At 50.3% G+C, this 26,781-nt stretch overlaps 1 protein-coding gene across 21 annotated transcripts in view; it reads left to right on the top strand.

The window, feature by feature from the left end:
• Window positions 1–26,781, top strand: part of Camta1 (calmodulin binding transcription activator 1) — an 826,088-nt gene that overhangs the window by 758,953 nt on the left and 40,354 nt on the right. For 2 of the 21 annotated variants that reach the window (XM_075946648.1, XM_075946643.1), the window contains exon 1: window positions 19,211–19,359. The exons of the other annotated variants lie outside the window; for them this stretch is intronic. The gene's annotated coding sequence lies outside the window, so the exon portion shown is untranslated. Of the gene's footprint in view, window positions 1–19,210; window positions 19,360–26,781 lie in introns of those variants that run through there. 21 annotated transcript variants of the gene reach the window in all.

The following is a 26,781-nucleotide window of genomic DNA, read 5'->3' as shown; positions in this document are numbered from 1 at the left end:
AGACCCACCTGCCTCTGCCTCCCAGCCCTAGGATTAAAGACATACAACATCATGCCTAGTCTCCAATATTTTTAAAGAAAAGACAGCAATGGTTAATTGTCTTGACTTAGATAACAGCTCTGAATGCTAGTCTGGTTAAAGCCTGGAAGGCCAGGATCATCTTGTTTCTCCTCTAGGGTCACTGCAGTTTTACTGACATCAGAACTAGCCAGCAACACTGGGAGCTTTCCAATTCTATCTGGAGTGTGCTTCGCTTGTTAGATACTGGGGTCTCTGAATGCTTTGTGTAGAGAGGTGACCTTGGGGAATTGGTTTGAGTCAGTCTTACACGAGGGGCTTGGAGCTGAGTGGCAAGAGACGTCTTCCTCTGAGCCCAGCCAGTGTCTTGTTCCATGTCTCCTCACTGCCAGTCCTTCCTGTTCTTTGTGGGGTCCACATCACAGACTGTGGGGTGAAGCATGATCCTGATTGATCTTATCAATAAAAATCCTGGAGTCAAATATTATGGTGAAAGCGGAAAGATCAGAGAAGCAGAGCAGTCAGCCACCAGAGACTTTCACCTTTACTAAATCTCAGACTGAATGGGGGCTCCTGCCTCTAAGAATCCTCAGAAGGAATGGGGGAGATCCTCTCTCCACCTGCTTTATATTCCTGTCCCCACCTCCCTAGTGATGGGTTTTAGACTGGTAGCCCAGGGTGGCCTTGAACTCCTGATCTTCCTGCTTCTTCCAAGGGCTGGGATTAAAGGTGTGTGACACCTCTGCCTGGCCTCTATGGCTAACTAGTGTAGCTAGCTCCACCCACTGATCTCCAGGCAAGCTTTATTTGTCAGAACACAAACAAAATATCATACAATAGTGGGGAACTAGTTTCCTCTGACCAAAAGCAACTTGGATGGGTGGGGGGTACATTTATTTGGTTTATACTTTCAAGTCAATATCCATCATCCTGGGTAGTCTGAGCAGGAACTCAAGTAGGAGCTAAAAACAGAAACCATGGAGGAAGACTTCTTGCTGGCTTATGTTTAGTTAGCTTTCTTTCCTGCCCAGGACCACTTGCCCAAGAGATGGTGGTGATGCCCACAGTGGGCTGGGCACTCCTACATCAATCATCAGTCAAGACAGTTCTATACAGACAAGCCCACAGGCCAGTCTGATCTGAGTAATCCCTTAATTGACTGTCCCCTTTCAGGTGACTCTAGCTGTATCAAATTGGAGTTAAAGTTAACTCAAACTGGGATGCAGGTCCTCCTGCTTGGGCCCTGTGCTCTGTTGCATGCGTTCTTCCTTCTGAGGGTGAGAATCAAGTCAGCATCCAGATGGGAGAGCATCTGAGCTATTGAAGATCCTAGTCAGGCCATCTGTTGCCCCTGTACCTGGGACCAAGGGAAAGTAGCATCCTGCTGTTTACATCTGGGACCACACTAAGTGGATTTGTACAGAGCTCCTTTCTGTAATAGAACACATTTCCTTGAAGCTACTACACCTTGACTTCATGCAATAGTAACAAATTGTATCCTGCCCAAAAGGGTCATTTAGGAAAAAGGCCATCCCTGCAGAGGCCAAAGAAACAACCATTGCTACCTCAGCCCAGCTACTTGAGGGAGAAAGCAAAGAATGTTATCTTGGAGGAAGCGGGAGAACAACCTGGTAGGTGCTGGCTACATTGTAGACCTGGCTCCCAGTCACTGGGGGATGAGCTGGCTGCCTCCCAAGCCTGTGGGAGAGAGGCACTGACCCTCCAAGGGGACCATCAATAACTCCTCTTTGAATACTGAATTCTTCTCCTTTGGCTACTATATAGTTACCAGAAATGGCAGAAATGGGCATCCGAGGTCCAGGGCAGCAGGCCAGGCTCCCCTCAGAGAACGTAAGGAGGAGTTCTCTGTCATCTCCCCCAGGGGCAGATGACTGCTAACATCCTTTGTCACCCGATATAATGTGGCAATATAACCCAATCCCTGCCTCCACTGTCACCTGGTCACCTTTCTTCATGCGTCTCTGTTCTCTTGTAAGGAGCCATCTGGTCACTGTGAACTCATCTTGACTAATCATCTCTGTAAGTTGGCCCTATTCCCAAATCAGATAGATTTGGGAAAACATGCTGAGCTTCAGATAGACCGCCTGGTGCACCATCTCCTAAGGACTTGTGTCCAGGGGCATCTGGAAGAACACTGTGGTGGCTTGGGTGAGATATCCTTGCTAGTCTCTGGCTTGGTAGAGTATTCAGTTGGTAGAGCTGTCTGGGGGGTCCTAGGAGGCAACAAGGAAGCCTTGTTGGAAAAAGTTTTACCAGGGGTAGACTTGGAGGTTTTAAAAGCCTGTGCCATTCCCAGTGTGCTCTCTGCTTCTTCCCCTTTGAGATGTGAGCTCTCAACGGTTCTGCCACCATGTCTGCTTGCTGCCACAGTTCCCTGCCATGATGGTGATGGGCTCTTATTACTCTGGACCACGAACCCAAATAAACCCTCCCACGAGTGGCCTCGGTTATGGTGCTTGAGCACAGCAACAAAAAAAGCAATGAATAGAAACACCCAGTGTGGTCCTTGCTCTCTTCAGCTGTGCTGAAGGCGAACTGACCTGCAGAGAACACAGAAGCCTCAGGAGGGTTTGTCCTCCCTGAGGCAGACTGGATGTGGTGAGGTATGCAGGAGGGTGCAGGCCCACACCTAGAAGCAGTCGGTAAAGGAAACAAGGCTCCACACAATGGAGAGCATTTATTTCGCGGACCCTGGTGTAGTCTGGAAGAAGGGAAGCTACTGCTGGCACAAGGACGCTTTCCCACTTGTGGCAAACAGAGAAGGCGCTGGCATCCAGTTTCTGACCCCTCCTCCATCCACATAGCATGCACATGTGGACCAGAGTAGCCCTTGCCGAAGAAACAGGTCCTTGTTGATCTCATGCCCCTTAGGTCCTATGACCCCTGCTAATTGGTCCTTCCTCTTTTGAAACCCTTTTGTCCTAATTTCTGGACCTTCACACTCTCTTTCAGTTCCTTTCAACTTCCCTGCATGTCACTAGCTCCTCTTTCTGGGAAAGTCTATAAGTGCCTATGTAGTTGGCTTCCTTCTTTCTTTACCCCCTTTCCCTGAGGACTCAGCCTCGGCTCCGGCTCACTGTGTCATCTACCAGTGGCTTCTTCTCATTGCTGTGACCAAAGAAGGATTTTGGTGGTGGTGCTGGTGCTGGTGGTATTGGTGGTGGTGGTGATGGCGATGGTGGTGGAGACTTCAGAAGATTTAATTCCATCATTGTGGGAAAGGCATGCATGGTGGTGAGAGATTAACATGGTGTCTAATAAAGAAGCAAAGTGCCAAGGCCAGGACTGGGGTCAGACATTGCATTCAAGGAACCCACTTCTAGCCAGGCATATGTCTCTAAGGGTTCAGAACCCCGCTCCAGACAGCACCACCGACTAGACACCCAGTATTCAAACACAAGACCACAGTGCATTATGGCCACAGCTCAGTGTGTCTTCCTGGGTCTAGAACCGCTCAAAGGACACAGCAGTGTGTGCCCAAAGGGACTCAGAACCGTTTTCATATCGCTTCCCACTTCCCGCCCTTCTTCCTAGCTTTTCTGATAAACCTGGGGAGGATCACTCCCTCCCCCATAGATCAACCCAGCCTTGTACCTTTCTCTCCTTCATTTCTTTCATGTTTCCTGCTTCTTCCCATCCCCAACACTGCTGTCATGTAGCCCGAAATAGCTGTGCTCGTCCTAGCCTGTCTCCTGGCCTCCTTCCCCTAGGGCCATTCATTCTTCCATCATCCAGTAAATGTGTGCTAAGCCTCTGCCGGGTGCCAGGCACTGGTCTAGGCCCTGGGGAGTCTTAATTATCCCTGGGGTTTATAGTCCGGTGGGGAGAAAGACAAAAAAAAAAAAAAACAAGTTGCAAATGAAAACACCAGCTGGCATGAGTGCCGACCAGAAACATTGAGCTGGCTGACCAGGGAGAAGATTCCAGGCAGGTGTTTAAGGTTGGGGGGGGTGGATGAGGTAAGAGAGGCCCCTATGGGAGGTGAGATGGGGGGGGGGATAGAATTCTGTTCACAGGAAGAACATACTAGGCAGAAAGATTCTCCAGAACACAGTCCCTAGGAGGTTGGGAACTAGCTAGGCATTCTGGCATACCTGGGGAAGAATAAAGGAAGGGAAGGGGAGAGGAGAGGAGAGGAAGGGAGGGGAAGGGAGAGGAGGGGGAATGCAGGGAGAATCAGCCCTAGAGGCCAGCAGTGCCAAGCCACATGAGGTCCATCATCCAATGTAGGGAGTGAAAACTTCATCCAAGGTTGGTAAGGAGCTGCCCCAGAGCTCAGGTGTGTTGAGTAGATGAGGTGGCATGCCCAGGTGTTTAAGCGGGTGACATGACATGTTCAGGTGTGTTTCCAGGCCATCCCAGCCACTGTCCAGAAAATGCGCTGTGTCTCCATCTGCAGGCTCCCTTTGCAGGGGCTCGAGCTTCAGTTTAGGCAATGGATGACAGCAGCTCTGACAGAGCTGTGACAGTCTCAGAGACACTGGCTTCGAGTGACGTTTGGAGGTAAAATCAGCGGTCCTGTTGGTGATTTGGACTGAAAGGATTTGGAGGAAAAGGACTAAATAGGTAGATGCCTAGATTTGGGCCTTTAACACCTCGGAGGGCAGTGGCTTGTTTCCTGGGATGAAGAAGATTGAAAAGCACATTTGGGAGCTGGAGGAAATGTAGAATTTGGTTTTAGTTTAACTGGTTAGGCAGGGACACCTAGGTCCTAGTTGGCTTTGAAGGTCTGGAGACGATGGAGAATGGTTACAGAAGTGAGAGTTTGTGGTTGGTATGGTGGCTATGTGTGACTTCCCCATTAAAGGTATAGAAACAGAAGCTTTTGCGGTGGTAACCGCGGGCTGGACCTCGTGGTGGTGGTGGAGGAGGAGCACACCTTTAATCCCAACACTATGGAGGCAGAGGCTGGTGGATCTGAGCTCCAGGCCAGCCTGGTCTACAGACCAAGTTCCAACACAGCCAGGGCTACAGAGAAACCCTAAGAAAACAAAACAAAACAAACTACAATAAGCAAAACAAAGCACAGGCCAGTCTAACACTTACCCATAGGCAGAAGAGGAGCCGGCAAAGACACTGTGTAGCCATCAAGATGGAAGGAAGAAGACTTAGAGGGTGGGATCCCAAGGAGGCTGAGAGAAGAAGGCCTTGGTCATCCACACCCAGTGCCTCGTGGAAGAGGGGAAGATCATCCAGCCATCGAGACCCATGTCTTGGAAAAAGCTAGAAGAGTCAGGGGAAGTCCAAGCAGCTTGGGGCAGGACAACAGAGGGCGTGAGCCACTCAGACTTACCCAGTGGGAAGGCCCAGTGCCTCCCACTGTCCTCAACCTCTCCAGTGGTCTGTGGGCACAAGGAGGGCAGCCTCATAGTCCTGTGTCTGCCCAGAGTCTCAGAGGGACCCCTCCTCATTCTTCCCATAGGGAATCCGGAGTTGAACTCAAATAAGGAACAACTAATGATTCATCCCCACCCAAATAGCATGCTGATGTCAGAGCAGGAGAGACAGCTCTAGTCTCCTGGCCACTGGGTGCTGCCGGAATGTAGGGTCCTGCAGGAAGGAAGACTGCCAAGCAAGTCTGCAGCGTGGCCAGTTTGCTCTACCACTGGCTGGCTTCTGGGGGCTTTCCTAAGTTAGACTCTGGGACAGCATGGGGAGGCTGGTGTGTAGATCTAGCAGCAGAGGGACCTGGCCCTGTGACAAGGAATCTGGAGAACAGCAGCAGCAAGGAAGCCAGGAGGCAGGAAGCAGGTTGGCACCTCTAGAGACTTTGAGAGTGAAGAGGAAGGGGACCTCTCCCAGACAGTGCATCTCCAGGCAGGACAGAGGAGACAGCGCTCAGCCTCTGACTGGAATCAAGGCCAACACCTCTCCTTTTCAACGCTCCACCACACACACGCACACATGTCTGGTCCTGTCTGCATAGTCTAGTGACCTTGTCTCTCTCCTCTGTGACACCAGGACATTCCAAACAGTCTTTGACAGACTTCAGGCCACACTGCAGTCATGGCCCACTGCGAAGTAACCAATAACATGAGCTGTTTTGAAAAATGTTTCAGCTGTTTTCCAGCACAGAGTGCTGGCCCACTTGAAGGAAGCATGGGCCCCAGAAGAGGAGTGACCCCAACCCAAACCATGGCTGACCAAAACGGAAGCCTCCTAACAGTTCCCTCTGCACGATGCCCTCCCTTCCGCTTGCTTCCACCTTTCCTTCCCATGACCAAACATTCCTACGCCCCTGGAGACATGCAGGCAGAGAGAAGGAAGCTAACTAGAAGCCTGGAGCTTCTAGCAACATAGGTTATAGTCCTTTACCAAGGTCAAGGGTCACCAGAGGTGACCCAGCTGCATAAGCAGATGCTCTCTGCCAGCATTCACACCAGCGAGAGAGATGGAACCTGACTCCATCTCTCCATCAGGTGCCATGTGCCAAGGGACCAGCTCTGTCATCAGCAGATGGGGAAATCCCCAGTGGAGGCCTCTGAGGGACTTTTCTCCTGCTGAAACCTGAGATGTGCGCAGAGGACTCTGCCCCGCCTTCTCCCCCAACTTGGTGGTACTTTGGGGAGTCCGTCTTCAGCCAGTTCACTGGCACCAAGCTGTAGTGTCTGGTCTGGAGACACGGGGAAGAGCTGTCAGTCTTCTGAGTCACTGTCCTGGTTGCTGCCTGCCCAGCCAGGGGTAACGGCCACATTCAAATGCTCACCATGCCCCAGGCTGCATCCACAGAGTGTTCCTGTGGATTCACTTGTCCTGACTTTCCAGCAACCTCCCAGGTCCTTGTCCATAGGAGGGTACTCAGACAGCAGAGTGAGCAGATGGTACGGGGAGCAATGACAGCGTGGACCACCTCCTGACCTCTGCACCATGAGCATCTTCCCCATCTCTCCCAATCCCTGTGGTGCTGCCCAACTGTTGGCTCTGTCCCAAGTTCCCTTTCACTGCTCCGTGAAGAAAGCCTTCTTCTTCTGCCTTCCCACAGTGCTCTGTAAATCCCTTCATTAGCAATTTCCCCATGAAGTCATCCACTGGAGTAGGGTGTATCCCTATAGGTGCCTGGTGCTGTTCCAATGCTGGGAATCAGAACAGGTGAAGATGGCTTGATGAGGTTCCTGTACTTCCTGTTGAGTGGAGGGAAATCCAGACTTAACCAAAAACTCAGGATGCTTAGGACAGGGGCAGGATTCCTCAGTGAGGTCCAGGGGGGATTTGTTGAAGAAATGACCTTTGAAGAGATCAAGTGGAAGAGAAGACACTGACTAAAACATTCCAGACCAAGGCAACAGCATACATAGGAGCTCTGTGATGGGAGGGAGGTATTGGTGAAAGCCACGAGATGGGAGAGAGGTGGTGGGTCAGGCTGGAGCTGACTGGGACACTCAGCTTGAAGAAGCATTGAACAGATTGGAGAAGCCCTGAAGCCCACAAGGTAGACCAGTTGCTTGTTCTGATGCAAGATGGTGGTTCTGAGAAAGCACCGAGTCAGGAAACAGTGAGGGAGGTGACATCAGTAGGACCTGTGAGTGGATTGCCTGTGGACTCTATGCCGTTCACTTTGGAGGACTGGTCATGAGTTTGGTGGCGCTTTATTGCGGGGTCTTTGAGATATTTGTGAGAAAAGTCAATGGACTAAGTGGACGTAGGCATCAGAACCCAGGGAAGCTGACAAGCAGAGACAGGTCAAGTATCTGCATGGAGGTGCTACTAGATGGAAGGAGTCGGTGGATATGGATAAAATTGATGCTCAGCATATGGCTGAGACCCAAGCACAGGGATTTTTATCCTAATTAGCATTGTAGCAATATCTGCCATAGAGAATCTTGATCATTGGTTCTTCAAGGGATGGATGTGGGTGAACTGATGGATGAATGGGTGAGCAGATGATTATGATGGATGGATGGGTTGACGAGACAGATGGATGGGTGGGGAGGTGGGTGGGTGGACGGATGGGTTGATGAGACAGATGGATGGGTGGGGAGGTAGGCGGGTGGATGGATAGATGAGTGGGTAGATAGATTAGTGGTGAGATTAATGGGTGGACAGAGGAATGCACCAATGGATAGATAGAAGGATGGCCTAGTGCTGTCTTCACTGCCTTTATCCTCACTGCTTACTTTGGCTTCCAGCTATAGCAGTCCCATGTCAGAACCAGGCTGGAGAAGGGTGTCCATTAGTAACCTTTCCAGTCTCTGTCTCACTGGCCCAAGACAAGAATGTAGCCATTTCATGGCACTTGGTTGAATATGCCATCGGAGCTTTCGAAAGGACAGAGCATTCTCCCCTCAGCTCCCTGGAGGTGGGAAAGTAACAGACAATCAGTTCCCTTTCTTCAGATTCAGAGCCAGCCTCCCTCTGGCCATCAGCGTGGAAGGAAGCTTCCTAGGCAAGTCCTTGTCAAGTCACCGCATGGCACATTGCCATCCAGGAGGCCTTCATTACCCTCTGTGACACGAACTACAAGCTCAGAGGACCCTGAGAGCTCTTGGCAAATTACTGAAAGGACTTGAGCACTCATCGAAGGCTGTTAGCCTCATGTGGTAGTCCATTACCACGGAAGGATATGGATTACAATCAGCCATAGCCACAGCGCCTAAGCCTAGCCGGGTACTAAACACAGAGCTTCCATTTTCTTCTGAACATGCCGTCATGAGCAACGTTGCTTTCCTGGCACTGACGTGTGGCAGTCAGAGAGTTGCCAGGGAGATATGACCACCAGAGCCTCAGCCTTCAGAGTTTGTGCCGAGGCTCTACCATACAAGCTCCATGACCAGCTGATGCTGTGATGTCACTAAGTCACACTGTTTGGCATGGTATTGCTGAACTGGCCTGTGATGAAAGATGCCTCATACAAACACACTGCATAGAATTGCTAGGGCTTAGAGACCATTTCCTAGTAGGTGAAGATAAAGGCTACAGACATACCTTCAGCTGCACAAAGTGGATCCCCCCCCGCCTCGTCCCACCCATGTGTCCTCGCCTGCCTCCCCTACTCCTCACCCCACAGATTAAATTCTTTGGGTCTGTCTTCATGGAGGGGAGGAAGGATGTCACATATCCCTTGTGCTGTCACTTATTTTTTAAAGCATTGGCCCTAGAAAGATCTTGTCTAGCATAGGCAGCTCTTTGGGGACACATTTTATCCAGAAAACATAATTTGAATGAATATTTTGTCTTCTATGGAGAATAGCATGCACAGCTCAGTTTTCCCTGGGCTGCAATGTGAAATCAAATGGATTATAGATCAGTCCACCTAGATGTGAAATTAAATGAGAAACTTCAGGTGTATTGTTAGCCAGGGTTATTACTCTAATATATTGCTTCAATCACGTCTTTAAATTACTCATCTGTACAAGCGGCCCTGAAAGGAACCCGTGTCTCACTTCCATCCCACAGACAGCCCCCCTAGCTAGAGCAATGTAAAGTGTTCTCCCAAAGGGCCCTCTGCTGCAGTGGGCTTATGAACAGCTGTTCCCCTGCTCCCTCCCTTCTTCCTCCTCTCCCCAAGCTGGGACCCATGAGCCTAGAAAGAGCTAGAATTAGTGACCTCACCTGTGTGGCTGACCTCAGGCAGTATCTCTGACTCCCCCAAACACTGATGGGAAGGGATATGGCTTTGCAAACGGTGACCAGCTGGTGCAGATGGAAAAGAGCCTCCCCGCTCGGTAATTCGCCTTTCAAGGAAAGCAAACAGAGGTGCGACAGTCAGCCATCTTTTACCATGGATACTGTTCAATACAATGCTTAAGGCGTCTGGTGGTGTTTATTATAACATCGGAAGGCTGGGCCTTGGCTATCCAGCAACAGTTAAAGCCAAGGAACCAGGGTGCAAACAGGGCCTGCATGGGGGGCTAAGGAGCCCTCGCAGAAATGCTGGGAGCACAGTCCTGGAAGGCTGGGCTTGGTGCCTTTGAAGCCCCAGTACCCTAGGACTTGGCAATCACTGATGATCCCTCACTTGTTTTGAGATACAATCTTACTCTGTAGCCCATGCTGGCCTTGAACTTATTGCAATGCCCCTGCCTCAGCCTCCCAAGCACTGGAATTGCAAGCTTATGCACCATCATACCTGCGCAGACTGATGCAGTTTGAGAACCTTCTATCCCCCACCACACACACACACACACACACACACACACACACACACACACACACAGTTTGAGAACCCTTCTATCCCCCACCACACACACACACAATTTGAGAACCCTTCTATCCCACCACACACACACACACACACACACACACACACACACACACACACACAATTTGAGAATCCTTCTATCCCCCCACCACACACACACACAATTTGAGAACCCTTCTATCCCCCCACCACACACACACACACACAATTTGAGAACCTTCTATCCCCCACCACACACACACACACACACACACAATTTGAGAACCTTCTAACCACCCCCCCACACAATTTGAGAACCCTTCTATCCCCCCACCACACACACACACACAATTTGAGAACCCTTCTATCCCCCCACCACACACACACACACACACACACACACACACAATTTGAGAACCCTTCTATCCCCCTACCACACACACACACACAATTTGAGAACCCTTCTATCCCCCCACCACACACACACACACACAATTTGAGAACCTTCTATCCCCCACCACACACACACACACACACACAATTTGAGAACCTTCTAACCACCCCCCCACACAATTTGAGAACCCTTCTATCCCCCCACCACACACACACACACAATTTGAGAACCCTTCTATCCCCCCACCACACACACACACACACACACACAATTTGAGAACCCTTTTATCCCCCACCACACACACACTTTGGAAAATATCAGGAAAGAACAAGCTCTGAGTGGAGAAGACAGGAGTTTGGAACTCCAAGGCATCCCCCTGCTCCAGAGGCATCCTGTCTCGTCTTCCTCTCTTTCTTCCTACCCTCACACCCGATTTTGTTCCATTGTTGCTGTGTTAGGGACTGAGCCCAGGATCTCCTGTGCACTGCAGCCCTGGACCTAACATGTTCAGTCCCAGGAAGAAATGAGTGGGTGTACTGGCCTCCTGAACAGGAATTAAAATCAAGAGGACAGGTGGGTGGGGCGTGTCTTGTTCCCGTGGCAGGTAGGGCGATTGGGTTATCTGCCCCTCCACCTCTGGCTGCTGGAGGGGAGTCCTAGGTGACAGTTTAGGCCACCCAGGTGTGTAGTGACAAGGAAGAGTGGGCAGCAGAAGCAAAGAACTGGCTAATGCCAGTCCCAGAGCCTGGAGCAGTCACTGTGTGGGCGTGGCTCCATGGAGAGGGGCCACTGTGGAGAAGTGATCCTAGTGTCAGAGAGAGGCCCGCAGAAGTGATGGGGCACACATATGTGTGATGCACCCATGCTTTCCCTGGCCACAGATTGTTTTTCTTCTTTCTTTCTTTGTTTTCTGAGGCAGGGTTTCTCTATGCAGCTCTGGCTGTCTTGGAACTCACTCTATAGACCAGACTGGCCTCGAGCTCACAGTGATCCTCCTGTCTCTGCATCCCAAGTGCTGGGATTGAAGGCGTGCACCACTGCTACCTGGGCCTTGCTTTTCTTAATAGTAGAATTTAGCACCTAGAGTGTCTATGGAGTCCCTGAACTAAATCTGTCACTCTGCCTCTTCCCCGAGTACTCATCTAGCCGTCGTTTCCATGGGTGTCTAATGGCTACTCTAAGATTGTGATTCCAAGATGGCTCTCATTCTACCTGTCTAGTCTTTTGACTCTGTCATTGCCTACTTCTCTTTGGTCAGAGCCCCAGTTTTTTTTTAAGGCATCTACCTTATAAAGCAACTACACAATGATAGCTTTAATCCATTCATTTCTTGTGTGTGTGTGTGTGTGTGTGTGTGTGTGTTGCTGTTGTAGTTGTTGCTTGAGACAGGGAGGTCTTACTATGTCACTCTGACTGTCCTGGAACTCCCTATGTAGGTAGACCAGACTGGCTTTGAACTCACAGAGATCAGCCTGCCTCTTGCCTCCCAAATACCGTGACTGCCTGCATGTTCCACACCTGGCTGGCTAATCTGCGCATATCTGTGTGTGCCTTTCTCATGGAGAAGTGGTGCCTGCATGGTTGTTGGTCCCTCTAGAGTCCTCCTAGGAGGCTCTGCTGGGGTACCTGCCCTGTGCAAAGGTCAGTTTCAGCCTCAGGGGGCCTGAGGTGCTCTCACAGCACAAACCCTGGGTTCTAGAAGGACTGAAGGGGCAGACTCTGCTTTGAACAAGGAATCTGAGAGGAAGGCCGGTGAAGCTGCTTACTCTGCACAGGGGGCCTGTGCGCTCCCTGGTGAAGACATGCACAAAACTGGGGGGCTGGGCTAAGCTTGTTCATGCTGGTGCAGGCCCGGCTGGGTGAGACTTCTGAATTCAGAGTGTGCTAGAGTCAGGACTTAGGCCCTCTCACCTCAGTATTTCCTGTAGGGCCACAGAATAGGACTCAGGGTGACCTTTCTCCATCTGTGTGAGATTATCAGCCATGGCCAGAGTAGCCGCCAGCTCTCCCCAACATCACAGAAGACAAATTTGGTTCTTTTTTGGTTTTTTGAGACAGGGTTTCTCTGTGTATCTCTGGCTGTCCTAGAACTCACCCTGTAGATCAGGCTGGCCTCAAGCTCACAGAGATCCACCTGCCTCTGTCTCCCTGAGGGCTGGGATTAAAAGTGTGCACCACCACACCCTTTTAATATACAGGAAGTGGTCTATTGTCCAAAGTGATGGTGTCATCCCCAGTTCTGGTCCCTGAGCCTTATTGAGTGCACACCCACCAGACCCCAAAATTTTCCTTTCTACTCATTTCTTTCCATCTTGAGCTTCTCTCCAGGAGCTGTTGCCATCTTCATCCTAACAAGGAGCCTGCATCACAAAAGGGCTCTAGTAACTTGTCCTGTTACAGGCTAGGGATGGCGACCCAAGGTATCTACTTCCACTCCAGTCTTACACTCACTGTCTCTGGAGAGCGATGCCTCTGCACTTCCCTTCCCTAGAACACGGTAATAGCCCTGAGCTTTATCATTCCTTGCAATACTGGGATTTGGGAGTGCTGGGAAGAGGCGAGGCAGTTGCTACCAAGGACAACAAGTGAAAGGTGGTTTTTCTTTGTACATTTTGTCCACGAAGGGAAACCTGCATGGCGTTGTCTCTCTTATGACATCTGCCCCTCTTCTTATCTCCTGAACAAAGCCTGCCCAGGCTGATGTCCATCGAGGTAGTAAATGCCTGTCTCCTCCCCTGGCTAGCTGCACATATTGCTGCAGACAAGCCAGCCCACAGCTGGGGGGGGGGGGTTCAAAATAGCCCAAATGCATTTCTTTCCCAGACATTGTGGGGTTGGTCAGGCTCACTTGTGCAGCTGCCCGCATAGGACTGCTCACTCCAGGTTCCCTGAAGGGAGGCTCAGGCACTACTGTCTGGTCAGGTTGTTTTACAAATTCCAGTGAGCTCTGGTCTAGCCTCATTTTACATGGCAGAAGGAGGTGCAAAGTAGGGGAGATCCTGCTGCTGCCCGGGGACCTGGTGTTGGAATTGGACCCCAACGTCAGGTCACTGGCCAAGCCAGAATCCTCCTCCTACTGAACAGTCCAGAGGCCCTAACCAAGGGCTTGGCAGGGCAGTGGGAATCTGTAAGGCTCCCGAGTGTCCCCAAATCATCCACCCACTGTTGAAAGGGCTAAGTTCAGGAAGTGCTTCTCCAAGATCACGAAGGCTGTCACAGTAGCCAGGGATTTGGCAGATTTGACCACCGTTGGCTTTTCTCACACCCTCCAGAAGTATGTTAGAAATATCCATCTACTGGCCTGCTGCCCCGGAAGTCACCATCGTGTGACAGGGAGCCTCCCCTGTGGAAGCTAGTCCCTGAGAAGAGCTGAAGTCCTGAAGCCAAGCCTTATCTACCTAGAGTCTTCCCCTTGCTGCCTTAAACAAAGGGCTGGACATGAAGGGCTTAGTGAGCAAGCCTTGAGCCCTCCTGACACGGGGTTAGCCTTGAGTCCTCCTGACATGGCTTCTCTTTCTGAGGTCCCGTCTTCTTTCTAAAACTTAGACTTAATACTGTTTCCTTGTTTGTCTCGTGTGTGTGTGTGTGTGTTTGTGTGTGTTTCACAGTTTTTTTTGTAATATCGTCAACATACTACATCATTTTTTTAATTTAAAAAATTTATGCATTATTATAAGAATAGGCATTTTGCCGTCATGTATGTCTGTGCACCATATGTGGGTGACATGCTCCCAGATCCCAGAAGAAGGCATTGGATCCCCGGAACTGGAATTATAGATGGTTTTGAGCTGCCATGTGGGTACTGGAAACTGAGTGCAAGTCCTTTGGAAGAGCAGCCAGTGCCCTCACCCCCTGAGCCAGCTTCCAGTCTCACGCCTTTTCAAGTTGCCAATTCAGAAGTCTCTAGTCTATCCACACGGTTATGCAGTCATCAGTAGAAACTAGTTCTAGAAGTCTCCATACTCTTGTAATGGTCATTCCCCATCCCTTCCCAGCCCACAGCTGAGCCCCAACAACTAGTAATCAACTTCGTCTCTATAAACCTGCCTGTGCTTGGCATTGCCTGTAGATGGAATCAGGGTATGCGTGGCCTTAAGGCTGGCATTTATTTATTTATTCATCTCTCCATCCAGCATGCTGCCTTCTGGGTGCACGTGTTGTTGTGTGTGTGTTTCTGTCCTTCCTTCCACCTTATTACCCAAACATCCACACATACAAACATCTGTTTTCACTTCTCTCGGGTCCATAGCTAGGAGGGGAATTGCTGGGCTGTGTAATAACTGAAGACCCACCCAGAGGAAGTGCGGTCTGCTTCCTAAAGCCATGGCACCATCTGACGTTCCCACCAGCAGTGCCCAGGAGTCCTGCTCATCTCTTGCCAGCTCTTGACATTGTCCGTCCGTTACTGTTGTTGCCTCGTGGCTGTCTTGTTGTGTTCTTTTGCTGTTGATGATGCTGTTGGTTTGGTTTTGTCAGGACAGTCTCACTTTCCAGCCCCGGCTTGCCTGGAACTCAGTATGTGGATCAGGCTGGCCTCACAGAGATCCCCCTGCCTCTGCCTCGCACGTGCAGTGTTGAAGTTAAAGGTGTGCGCCACCACGTCTAGTGCGCTGTGGTTTTGATTTGCACTCTCTGGTGACGACAGTTTCACCAGACACCTTCTCATTTGTTTATCACAAGCTCATGTAGATCCCGCACTCGGTTGAACACTGAGTTATTTTCTTTTAAATTTAAGCTGCAAGAATTCTTGGTTTTAGATGCAAGTCTCTTTTTAGACATGTAGTTTACAGATATTTTCTCTTTTTAATGAATTGTCTTTTCTCTCTGTAGTGTTCTTTGAAGCACAGCCATATTTAATTTTGCAAAAGTTCCATTTATTGTCCCTTTAATGGCTTGTATTTTTGAGATCGTATTTAAGAAGTCAATAGCAATCCCCAAGTCATGAAGACTTACCGCTAAGATGTTTTGAGGAGTCCTATAGTTTGGACTATAGATTGTAGATTTTTGCTGTGGACTGTGAGATAGTTTGTATGTACCACAGGAGGTAAGGAAGGGTCCCTTTCATTCTTTTGCATGGGAATATCCAGTTTTCCAGCCCTTTTGTTGGAAAGACTCTTTATCTATTATATTACCTATCACTCCTGCTGTTTTTTTAAGACACAGATATGCACATTGCACTTACATTTAGAATTTTTAAAAGATTTTACTTTTGTGCATATGTGTCTACTTGTATGTATGTGCTCCATGTGCATGCCTGGAGTCTGAGAAGGCCGTAGATGGTAATAGATCCCCTGAAACTGAATTACAGGCCATTGTGAGCGACCATGTAGGTGCTGGGAGTCAAACCCAGGTCCTCTAGAAGAGCAGCCAGTGCTCTAACTGCTGAGCCAACTCTCCAGCCCCTTACTCATGTTAAAATATTCACTGTGATCCTGTTTGTATTTTCATTTATTGGAAGTTGCTCTATCCAGAAGCATACTCGGCTGTTATCACATAGGAGAGGTTCGGCTATGCTACGGTAACAAACAGTTCAGTGTCTGATGTCAGCGGTTTGTCAGTCATACTCCAGCGTGGTGCCTGTTGCTGGGAGGGAGGGCTCAGCCTGTGACCCACCTCCAAGGAACTAGGCAGACAGGGGCCACCACTTCATATAAACAAGCCTTCCCAATCATCCGGGCTGGGGGAAGGAGCGTGGTGGGAGCATCACTGGCCCTTCTAATTCCTGTCTGTAAGGATACAAGTCATTCTCCCTTTCACTGGCCAAAGAAAATCACATGGTCACATCGAACATCAAAGAATTCCAGCCAGTGCAAAGCATCCCTGAAGACGGCAATGAGAAATGCCAATGGCCTGGCCTTCCTGATGTGCGCCTGAAACTCATTTTATGGTAACTTGCAGGCAGCACTTTTTAAGTGCCTGGAACAGGACAAAATGGGAGCAGTTTCAGAGGCTGCAGTCCAGGTCTACTGCTGGCCAGCTGCCTAGTCTGGAGCAAGTTACCTGCCTCCTTGAAGCCTTTGTCTTATTCTCCGTCCTACTTGCTGAGAATGAACAGTAATGGATCCGAGTGCCCAGCACAGCAGCAATAGATAACAGGGACCCAGTAACTGTAGTTCCCTTCTTCCCCATCGGCACTTAGGATCCCCAGTAAGCAGAGGTTGGGCTAAAATAACAGCAGACTGTATGTGCCCGAGGGACAAAAACTGCACTTGGACTGGGTCCCGCCAACTGGACTCACAACTAACTCATGAAAGCCTTCTTTTTCCCCGTTTCAGAGAAGGACCCAGGCACAGTGAAAGCTCGAGTCACACGCATGCCTTTCCCTTTCATTTTTTTAACTTAGAGGAGAACCAAGTTGGAGCAACCAACCACCTGTGGGCCTCAGTTGGAGCACACTGTCAGAGTTCTGAGTCAGTCACACAAGCATCCAGCTCACCCCAGCTCCACCTGGCTCCCTGTGCCCTGGCCAAGGAGGATTCTTGTTCCTGTGGTTTAGTGGTGACTCAGTCGCAGGAAGTGCCTGCTAGGAGACTATGCCATCAGACGAATAAGAAAAGGACATTCCTACTGCAGAGCCATTAATGCAGACTGCCTAGACAGAATGCTCCTACCTGTAGACCGCAGCCTGGACAGAGGAGTTCAAGCATGCCTTCTGTACTGTGGCAGCCATCAGCCCCCCTTGCTTCTCATGCCTTGTGGCCATGGGGTTGCTGGAAAGTGAAGGAAAGATCAGTCATACACTCTCTGGGGGCTCTCCCTAGACAGCTGGGATACTGACGGTGAACTCTGCCCCTTCCTGTAAAATAAAAACAAACCAAAGAAAGACAAAGAGGTTTCTCACAATGGGGGGTGGGGGGACAGCAACCTGGGGATCCCTGTTTCTGCTTCCTAGCTCGGTCTTGGTGCCTGGATGCTTGTCATCATGCATTTCCTGGCATGTTGGAGCACAGGGCAGATGTGGGTCCTTATGTTTGTCTCATTCACCCAGTATGGGTATTGTTCATAGTCGATCCAAAGCAACCCAGTAGTTAGCTGAGTTGCAGACACAAAGCATGTCCAGCTACACTGTGGTTGTTCACAGACATATTAGGGCCACCTTGCTAACCTTTAAGATCTTGATGAATTACACTATACACGTGGAATAATGCACAGGTTATACACACAAACCAAAACTGCTCAGGCCAACACCAGAACATCACTTGAAATTCAGAACTATCCAGCTTCTTAACTTCTAGTTACTGCTCAGAACGCCCAATTTAGTTTAGTTCAGAAGGCAACAATAGCTAACTTCATGGTGCGCTCACAATGTGTCTTCCATCACCTGGTAACACTTGCCCTGCAGATACAAAGAAACAACACGGGGGTGGGGGGGGGAGTGGGGGGTGTGTGCACGGGTGAAAAGTGACAGTGGCTGGCTCTGAATTTGGGTAGTTTGTGTCCAAAGTTGAAGGGTCCTTAACTACTGCCTGTGCACTGTGTCCCTTAGAGAGAGGCAGACCCCACTCACAGGTGCTGCAGTTTCAGAATGGTCAGTGTCGTCGGCATGGTTCTGCCCACAGAGGCAGAAAAAGTGCTAAGTGTGGTGAGGCCTCATCGACAGAAGTTCCCCTAGCACATGAAGGGGAGTTGGGAAGTTGTGCGGCTCCTGTGTGGGACCGGAGTAGAGGCTGTGGACTCTGAGGGACCTAGTGGGAGTGTGTCGATGCTGTGGAGTCCTGACTGCCAAAGCAGGCTGCCAAACTGGACTTGCTCATGTTGGGTCTGTGGCCAGACCCCAAGAGAGACTGCCCACCACCTACTCCCTTTTTGTGTGTGAGCAGGGCATCCTGCACCTGGAGTCTAGCCACTGATTCACCTTTGGTTGTTGGAACCTAAGGACTATGCAAAGTGTCATTTTCATAGTGTGATTGGGTAGGGCCAAGACGCTCTACCTTTGTTATGTAGAGACTTTTAACCCAGATTAGCAGAAAAGATGTATCATCTTTAAAGTTAACAGACAATATAAAGGAAAAACAAAAGATGGCCCTTCAGAAGCATGTGTGGATCACACTTTCTATGTGCAAGGTCTTGCGGCCCCTTGACTCTAAGCTAAGGACTTCGAGCTCTGACCACAAAAATGGGAAGGGCCTTGAACTCCCAGGGGATGCAAAGTCACTGTCAGAACCCTGCGGGCCCCACCTAGGCCAGCGCAGAGCCCCCTCCCCCGCTCTCTGCATTGCAGACGCCGGGGCCGCTGGGCCCCTGAGAACGGGCTCCCGGGCCCACCCGACGGCGCTGCGCAGCTAGGAGCTGAGGGGAAGGTGCTGGCGCGGCGGCCCGTCGCGCCGGGAGACGCCCTGCCTACGAGGTGCATCCAGGCTGGAGACGGAGGGAAGAGCCGCGAGCACAGGGCGGCGGCTCGGGCCCCACGCAGCCCCACGCGCGCGCGACGCCCTCCAGGCCCGGCCCGACGCCGTCCAGCGCGACGCCGCCAGGCTGGGCGCAGTTCCGGCGCAGTCCGCGCGCCGAGCCGCTCGGCGCCCCACACCTGCTTCTGCCCGGCTCCGGGTGACGTAGCGCGCTTCGATTGGCGCTCGCGGCGCTGGGGGCGGAGCCGGGCCCGGTGAGCTCACCGCCGCGCCCCTCCATTGGCCGTGGCAGCGCACTCGGGCTGTGGCGGGGAGACCGCGGTACCCAGAGCCCAGCGCGTCGTTCCAGCGGCGGTGTGTGGAGTGGAGCGACTCGGGCGGGGCCGGGCGGGGCGGAGAGCCGGGCACGGGCGGCTGGGCGCCGGGCGGACCAAGGGTGACTACTGTGCTCCCACGTCCCAGTGAGTATGTGCGTGGCGGAGGGGCGAGGGCGGAGGCTGGTGCGCGGGCGGGAGGACGGGCGTGGGGGCAGCACGCGTGTTCGCGGGGGCGCGAGAGAGTGAGGAAGAGGAGCGTCGGGGGAGCAAGGTGCGGGCACGCGTGATTCTAGAGCGCGTGGGGGGAGCGAGGACGTCCGGGCTGTGTTTTGACAGGCGCGGCAGTGGGTGCGCGCGTGTTTATAGCGCGAGTGAAGCCTGAGGCGTGCACGGGGACCTGGTGTTGTGGGGGCGTGTTTCTGGAGCGACTGGGGGAAGTCCAGTCGCCCGAGCAAGTACCTTTGAGGACTGTGTGTGAGACGCGCGTGCTTTGTGAGCGAGTGGGGCAGCATGCATGCGTGGATGGCGGAGTGAGCGTGGGGAACCGAGCCTTGTGTCTGGAGCCATCACGGGCGCGAGGCCCGTGTTTACAGGAGGGCGTGTGTTTGGGTGAGCGTGCGCAGAGCAGGTGTGAGGCACGCACGCGGGCTCGTGGGAAACGGAGTGTGTTTACGTGAGCTGGGGCGCGCGCGGGGACGGGCGCCGGCGCGCGTTTCTGGAGCGCGCGTGTTTATGTGCGGCGCGGCGGGGGCGCGCGGGCGGGGGGCGCGCTCCTGCTCCGCCGCTGCGCTGAGCTTCCCCTCCTTCTGCCCGCCGGCCCGCGCCCCTCGCCCCGTTCCCCCGCGCGGTGGCCGCAGCCCGGCTCAGCACCCGCGGTGCAAGCGAAGTGCACCCGAGTGCAGCGAAGGCTGCTTTGTTTTTCATGCGCCCCAGAAAAGTTGAGAGGGAAGGTGTGGAAGAATTTCCTGAGAGCTTGGCTTACCTGCAGCCCAGAAGCAGGGCGTTGGAGGGGGGGTATGTTCTTCTTCGCCGCCACCCGTGTAGCACACCCTAGGGGGCCCCTATTGCTCTCTTGATTTCTCCGTGATTTGCACAGCGTTAAGAGGTAGCACCTAGATTTGTTAGAACCCGTAGGCTAAGATCAAAACACATATCCAAGGCGTGCGTATGTCTTCTGGTCTCACCTTCCTGCTTGGTCCTCTAGTGTTTGGTCTGTTTTCTTATGGAGAACCTGAGGTAGCTGATAAAGAAAGCGACCCAGTAAACAACCAGGAAGGTTCTGGGATCTCACCTTGGCTGAATTGGTTGTTTCTCCTCTCAGGGAGGCCACACTCGCAGTTTCTAACTGTGCTCCCAAGCAGTTCTGTGGCAGAATGAACAAACGGACTGCACAGTCTCCCTCCAGAACCGGTGTGCACAGAAACTATTGCTCAGAAATCCAATAAACAGAATCATTAAAGCAGTACCCAGTGCTTTCCCTGGCGCGCGCGTGCGCGCGCGCGCGCGTGTGTGTGTGTGTGTGTGTGTGTGTGTGTAGGTAAATCATTTGTTATTTGAAAACCAGAATCGCTAGACAACAAATTACCTTGTGGGACTTTTTTCTTTGTATTGGATTTAGGGAGCGATAACCTTTACTGTTCCAGAAAGTGGTGTTTACTTACAGGGTTCTTTTGTCTTGGTAGTGAAGCAAAGCAGAGGAGTGTCGCAAATTGTTTAGGAACCTCAGCGGGTCTGGTTAATTCTATCCTGGACAACCCAAGTGGACACAGATCGTTTAAGGAAAACAGCCTTGCACGTTTTCAGGGTTTTAAATCACAGGCATGGTGTTTCCGGCTTTCTTTCAGCCTTCTATTCAGGGCTGAGCTGGGTCCTCCTACCTAGAATAGCAGTCACTGCTGTATAATGTGCTTGGACTGTTACAGAATTCATGGATAACAGGTGGGACTGAGAATTCTTTATTTCACACGAGCAAATCAAGATGAAGAGTCAGTTGACAGTGAAAGTATCCGTAGGAGGAGGCGTGAAGCTCGTACTGACAGCTAGGATTCCAGGCTCCACGCTAGAACGGCTGGCTGTCCCCTGGCAGTGTGGGACACGTAAATTGGGAGATCTAGAGTTTCCTTTGGAAATCTGTCACAATGACTTCGGGTGTGTCATGCTTTCTCACGAACTTCGGAAGTGACAGTACTGTGTGTGTAGTCTGCCTTTTAAGAAAGTATTTAGAGAGAATTGAATATATGCATACAAAGCACAAGTTTGCATGTTGCCCAGTAAAAATCAGTGGAGACCATTTTGTTAAGCTTAGCGCAGCCCTGCCTGGTTTTCTGGAAGTCCTTCCTCCCTTCCTCTGCTCCCCACGCTTCACTGTGTGCTCTTGGATCTTCGCATCTTTAAATTACTCTCTGAAGTAATTTGATGTTTTGTGTCCCATCGATACGGTCAAAAGAGGGAGGCTCTCAGGCTGGTGCCAGGTCTTCATTATTAAACATGAGCGGAGCGTCCCGTCACGCCCGAGCCTGATATTTGGGAGTGCGTTTCAGCTACGTATTTCTTTGCCAAAAAGCTGCTGGCAGCCATGTGTGATGTGGTTTTATTTGTGCGTAGCTCACCTTCCAAATCGGTGGAGGTGGGGGTGCCTGAGGGAGGCTACTGAGATATAGATAAAAATAGATAAAATAAAAGAGGATTAGACAAAGGGAAGGTACAGGAGAGGCCAGCAGGGAAACTTCCTAGGGGTTGACCATAAATTCCTCTTTAGGCTGTTTGACAGTTATAGAATAAAACAGCGTGTGGGTAATCTTATCTTTCCTACCCTTTTTTGAATATCTATTTCATGTGAAGTCAGACAGCCGTTGGGGGATTTTTAAATGCTAATGGGAGAAATCCAGATGATATGTGTTGTTACATTGACAACCATGTGTTAATATTAGCCACAGTTAACATTTAGGAAGTGCTTATTAGTCTACTGGTAACACATGAGTGTTGTCACCTCGTGTCATGAGGACCGTGGTGCCCAGATCTGCTGAGATCTGTGTGAATAGGTTTACCCTCCTCCTGAGCAAAGCCAGGAAGCCCAGTGACTCCGCTGGTCGCTGGTGTGTTTGCATTTGGGTTACTGCACAATAGGCAGACAAGCAGTTGCTTTTGTCACCTGGGAAGTCACTCCCTGCTATCCAAGCAGTGTGTCTCCTGTTAACTGTTACCACCATGTAGGTCTTTCCAGGTTTGCAGTCAGGCCCATGAACTTCCACACATCAACACTCAGTGTTAAACTCTGTTCTCCAAGCTTGACTCCGGTCTCACCTCATTGACACAGCCCTTACCATCATCTGGATTGAATGAGTGGCCGTTAAGGGTGTGTGGAGGGTAGCATATGAGCTATCCCTTTCTTCCCGACTGTACCTGGTGTGATACAGTCTAGGAGTTAGAACTTGGTACATATTAATAAAGATACCATTCAGCCTCATGCTCCTCGCTAAACAGAACCAGAATCTAAGTGAGAACTCAGCCTGCTCCTACTCACGTATCGGGTTTAGTGTTGTCTCCTGGCCGTCGAGACGCAACCTTCACACACTCTCCCACTGAGATCAATTCAAGGTCTCTGCTAGGTGTGTGTTCCTTCTTACATGGTCTTGAGGTGGCCCTGGAAACTGTGGACACTGTACATGTATACGATAGCTTGGGTCACGTGTGGATCTTCTTTCTGGGTTTCTTAGGGTTGGCAGGGGTGCTTGCTGTTGAGGATTCTGTATAAGTAACAGCCGTTTCATGTCATAACAATAATAAGATAGGTCCTAGGGCTGTGTCTCCACTTTACCACTAACCAAACCAATAGGGACATTGTCTTATATCCCTGAATCACAGTCTGTTATCTGTCTCCGAAAGCTGTAAGTGGTTCAGGAAGTGGATTTAGTGGGTCAGCACCAATGGGTTTTTAAGTCAAAGTGTGTTGCATGTAAGTGTGGATTGGGAGTCTTGTTTCAGGTGTGTGGGGGGGGGGCACACGTCTGTCTATCTGCTTATTGGGTTCTGTTGCAGTAGGCCACAGTCAGAAGAAGTCAAAAGCCATTGAATCAGAAATTCCTAGACTGTCTTTCAGTTCTGGTGTTTGTGATTCTGCTCTGTGGGATGTGTCTGTGCCACCGCGTTCGGCAGCAACCCAAGGCTTGAAGAGTTAAGATTCTTCGAGACATAAATTCGACAACAGATGGTCTCAAGCGAGGCCAGAGCAGTCTGCCTTTGCCATCTTTCTGATTTCTGTGGGTAATGAGCATTAAGTTGGGCTCCACACAAGCATGACAGCTTGTTTCTGCCATAATTTACCCAATTTTCTCAGAAAAATCTAGCAATGTTCGGGTAATACTAATATATAGTTAGTGATAAAGAATATTTTACTTATACATGAAAAATAGAAATCTTTGATATTTAGCAAAAAGATCAACATTTTCATAGAGTCACCCCACACCTTCATTAAATTAAAAAAAAAAGAACTTTATCTTATGTGTACACGTTTTTCCTGCATGTATTTATGTGGACCCTGTGCTTGCCTAGTGTCCATAGAAGCTAGAAGAAGAGGGCTTTCGATCCCCTAGAACTGGAATTATAACCAGTTGTGAGCTACCATGTAGGTGCTGGAAATCGAACTGGGTCCTCTGGATGAGCCATCACTTCAGCCCTTCCTTTAAAAATTAAACAAAGAAACAGTATAGGGTGAGTCTGTTGCTGTGTATGAATATGTATGTGTGTTATGACATGGGGTAGAGGCCAGAGGACAGCATTGTGGAGTCCCTTGCCTCCTCCCATCTCTGTGTGGTTTCTGGGGATTGAAATCAGATGGCCAGGTTTGCAGGGAGAACACCTTTACCCACTGAGCCCTCTCACCGCCCCGTCCCAGCCTTTCTTAGAGCTGCAAAGGACAAAACCCCCCCCTTGAATGAGATTATGTATAAAGGGAGTCCACCGACTCATATTAAGTCCAGATTTGGCCCTTTCCTTAGGACCTCTGGGTCTGGGCACCCAAGCGATGCCATAAGGATCCGCGTTCCTGAAGTGGCCCGCTCTAAGCTGCCGTCTTAACCCTGCCAGTTCAGCAGACCTATCTGGGAAGGCTGCTCTTCCTTCCCAGAACTTCCTGAAAATGTCCTTATTGGCCCAAATGAACCATTTTGTGGATTCTGGCCCAGTTGGAGTCAAGTGTCCGGCCTCTTCCATGAGAAGGGGTGGGACTCATGTCGGGTAAGACCTGGCTGTCCTCTTACTCCCGGAGTTGTGATTCGGTGCCAGCACCACCTTGAGTCTAGGGCAAGAACAGTATTTAGTCCGGGCTGCTGTGACATCACCACATCCCCAGCAGGCAGTCATACGCCACAGTCATTTCCAGAGTTCTGGAGACTGGAAGCCCCAGATCGGGGTGCCTACCTCTGTGGCTGTGTCCTTCTGGGTGATGTGCTACCAGCCTTTTGTATCATTGCCATAGGGAAGAACAAGATGATTCTCTGGGATCTCTGGTCATGAGGACTCCACCGGGAGCCTCGTGCTCACCAGAGGCCCCGTCTGCCAGTGCCAGAGGATATATGATTCTGAGGAAGGGTCACAAGCATTGTGTTCCCCACCAGAACTGTGGTCAGAGGAGGGGAGATCAGGTGGACACATTGTGGGAACCGCCACTTGTTAGTCCTTACACAGCCTTCTGTGTTCTCACTATTGCCCCATCTTTAGTGAGGAGACACCAGAACCCATACTGCTCAGTGACTCAGGAATTGCAGACGAATGGTCCTTAGTACCATTTTCAGAAAAATAGGATTCCATTTCTTAGCATTACACACTTGTGGTTTGGACTGCCCAGTGAAGATTGTATTTAGGGATCGCGTTGTCTTTTCTTGTGAAAGAAACCATTGATTCTACTCTAGCCAGAATCAATGCCTTTGGCTTTTCAAGGCGTGAAAGGTGTTTTGGTTACTGACGTGAAACGATAGGGTACACGAATAACTCTAAAAGTGTACAAGCTGTGATAACACTGTGTCTGACGCATCGTAGAGAGGGAAGCGTTCATTGGGTTCAGGGGTCGGGGGATTAAAGTCCATCATGGCCGGCAAGGGCAGTGAGCGGCAGAAGCGGAAAGGTGATTGGTCACATCTCCAGATGCAAGCATGCGGCTGAGAACTTTTAATCTCAGCACCCACCCCACAGTTCCTGTACTTCCTCCAGCAAGGCTGTTCCATCTATAACCCCCACAGGGCCCCAGCTGGGAAACAGCTATTAAATACCTGTGACTAGGGGAGACATTTAAAAAAAAAATAAGCCTGTAAGCCTGCCAATAATACTTCCTATTTTAAACAGTGCTAGACCCCTGGGCTAGCCTGAGCTCAAAACCCTTTCAGTCTGCAGTAAATTGTACACATTTGCAGGAGTGAAATGACCACCATCCCATGGGCAGTCATGTGTCACATATGTAGTATAAAGCACTGAACTACGTAATTTACATATCAACATGTACCATACACTTTATGTGTCCCGAGCCAGGGAGTAATGAACTTCACTGCATACAACGACGATACTTGGGCAAAAGTTTACATAGGAAATAATTTTAGTAAATGGGAACATTTTCGGTGAGGATTCTTAAGTCATACAGAACTCGGAAAGACACTAGGAAAAGTGATATGCCTAGTACTCTTAATAATTTTTCTATGTTTATCTGTGTTTGTGTGCGGATGTGCTTGCCATGGTGTTCGTGTGGAGCCAGAGGACAGCCCATGGGAGTCGGTTCTCCCCTTCCATCGTGTGGGTCATGGGGGTGGAACTCACGCTGCCAGCCTTGGCGACAAGCCCTTTACTCACAGAACTATATATATTTCTCAGAACTGCTTAAAGTAAGGCCCGAGAGTAATTTAAATTTCTGGATGGCACACCCCTAACGTTACTTGTGTGTTATGGTTGCAGTCTTGTTTTTTTTTTACCCAAATGGAGCAAAGAGCTCGAAACAGATATTTCTGGGGTTATCTTAGAGCCAAAACCATGAGAGAGGAGAGAACAGAGGTTACGGAGGTCCTCGCGTGGCAGCTGGTGTCTGAAGGGAGCTGTCATGACTGAAGGAGTCTCCTAAGGTAGAATATGGGGTAGTGGGGAAGGGATACGGGGTTCAGCTATCCCCACTAAGTATTTGAGAGACAGTTCCTGCTGCTGATAACAACACATGGGCTGGATAAAGTATTTTATAAAGGAGGTGCACATTGACATGGGGTTTTAGTCTACGTCAAGGGCAGTATGTTGGTGATGACTACCTGGCATGGCAGATATACCAGGGTATCCAGCCTGTGACTTGTGTGCCACATGCAGCCCGGGATAGGTATAAAGACAGCATCAACTTATTTAAAACAGTATGTTTTTTGTAGTTTTTTTTTTTTTTTTGGTTAGTTGATTGTGCGGTCCTGGTTAATTTGTCATTGGCCTAAGCCATTTCATTTCAGACCGTTGAGAAGTCAGATTACATTGTGCTGCTCACCGCGCCCCATCTGCGCTCTATGTGCTAGAATCCAGTTTGCGAGCCTCAGGCAAGGGGCTGGAGGT

The sequence above is a fragment of the Microtus pennsylvanicus genome, chromosome 13 (genome assembly GCF_037038515.1).
Source record: "Microtus pennsylvanicus isolate mMicPen1 chromosome 13, mMicPen1.hap1, whole genome shotgun sequence".
In the NCBI taxonomy this organism is placed as follows: Eukaryota; Metazoa; Chordata; class Mammalia; order Rodentia; family Cricetidae; genus Microtus; species Microtus pennsylvanicus.
This window is presented reverse-complemented; position numbering and strand designations above follow the sequence as displayed.